The sequence below is a fragment of the Marmota marmota genome, unplaced genomic scaffold (assembly GCF_001458135.2).
Source record: "Marmota marmota marmota unplaced genomic scaffold, marMar, whole genome shotgun sequence".
Classification (NCBI taxonomy): Eukaryota; Metazoa; Chordata; class Mammalia; order Rodentia; family Sciuridae; genus Marmota; species Marmota marmota.
Genome location: NW_025999987.1, coordinates 51,054 through 53,289, shown reverse-complemented (window position 1 = coordinate 53,289; position 2,236 = coordinate 51,054).

Below are 2,236 nucleotides of genomic sequence, written 5' to 3'. Positions count from 1 at the left end.
GCATCATGTGTTAGCCACTCTGGTGAGTGTGAAATGATATTTCATTATTTAAGAATTTTTAAATTAAAATACTTTCCTACACTGGTTTGCCCAGGGAAAGGCTGGCTATAGATGCACTAATGAGAACTAGCTTCAGTGCTCACCATCAGTTGTCAGGCCAATGGCCATGAAAAGTTGGTGGCTATAGAGGGCTAACTATTTTGTTTCTGTGCCTCTCCTACTTCCAAATAAGTTCATTCTGCTAATATTTTACATACCAAAAGCTTTGGGGAGATGAATAATCTATCCCATCATTTTCTATGAATGCAGATGAGTCTAAAATGAGCTAAAATCAGAGGCCAAACCTAATCCACCTGCCCCATAAAAAGCTAATTCTGGGACAATCCATGAGTCTGGTCTCATAGTAATATGTTAAATTTTGTTGTGTGAATTTGAGCTGTATACCCTGTTATGTATATATGTATATGCATATATATGATTATACATTATATACATATTACCCATAGATAATATATATATGTAATCATATATATGATATGTATGATCATATGTATGATTATATTCAAGTATGTATATGATTATAATATATATAATTATATTCAAAACATCAATAAACATTGTTACTTTTTTGCATATAATAGGATTGCTAACATTTACTCTCAGCAACTTCTAGTATATAATACAATATTACCAACTATAGTTCTCTTACTGCATGTTAAATCTTTAGACTCACTATTCTTACTATAGTTTTAATTTATAATTCCCTGATGATTCAAGTGTTGAGCATCTCTTCAGTAGGCATACTTATCCTATTTTATGGAGTGTCCATTGAAATCTGTTTGTCAGGTCAGTCTCTGTTGAACCCCAACACAAAGAAAAGTCCACCAACTCCAATTTTAAATCAAATTAAAGCAAGCTTGTATTTGTGTACACTGGAGCTGGCCAGAACTGTCTCTCCTGAAAACCCCTGTCTAGAGATCAGCACCCTAGCTCTCCAGGAACAAGGTTTTATAACACAAAAAGTTTCAAAGGGGGGGTGTCTTGAGAATTTACAGCTAACAGGATTTTGACAAGCATAATACAAAGGTAGATAGATTAATGATCTACATGGCATGATATTTCAAGGTAGGGAGTAAATTCAGATCCCAACATCAGAATTTTTAAGGCACTACTGAGGTTTCAGAGAGGGTTGTTATTTGATCAGGGGGAGCCAGGATTATGAGGTACCACTATGGTTTTAGAGAGGGTTGTTATCTGGTCAGGGAAAGCCAAGCATAGGTGAGTTCAAGGCACAGGCAAGAATTCCAAACAAGTTTAGAAATTGCAGTAATTTATAGTAAGACAGAAGTTAACTTTTCATGACTTTGTGATGAAATGGCTCCCAGTCTTAAAATGGAATTAGGCTGGGTCATCAGCTCAGGTATGTGTGAGGTCCCCTTTTTTCTCACCTCATTTGTCAAGGGGCCATGAATCTGTACCCTGCAGCGTTACTGCTTGTAACTTTTCATTCTGCTCTCCATTCTGCCATCTGTCTTTCTTACATCCCACTTGAGGGAGATACAGAAGCGGCTAGGCAGTCAGACAAGATGGCCAGTGAGGAGGTTGGGGGGAGGTGAGAACAAGGGAGCATGGAGAGGGTCTTCTGATGAGGTCAACTTCCTGCTTGACAAAAGCACTGATGGTCAGACAGACCTGCAGACAGAGGGGGCACCAATCAATAACAGTGAGGAGGGCATGGACAGGGAAGAAATAAGGAAAGGAGGAAATTCCAGAGACCATTAAAAAAAAAAAAACATCACCCCCCCCCAAAAAAAATAGACATAAAACTTTCCCACCAGATTTCCAGCTCTGAGGCACCTTTGGAAACTCATCTCTATATCTCTGATGTTTTCCAAGAAACCTGCTGCTTGCTTGCTATCTGTGTGTCCTGTTATTCAATTCTTTGCTGAACAGAGACTACAAACCCAGCATCCTAGATGGTAACATACTCATTCTACATTTAAAGCTAACTACTCTATTCTGAAAATAGACCACAGGACTTTTTATTTCTCACAAACTTGCTCATTGTTCTACCCTACTCCTAGACCAATTCAGTTAGACACCCCACACCATTCTGCACCCATAATTGCATTAGCCATTCCAGTTTGTTGGTTTAGACAATTCCTTTGAAGGTGGACTATGTTTTTTCCAAAGACAGGACATAGTTGTGTTTTTTTTTTTTTTTTTTTTTTTTTTT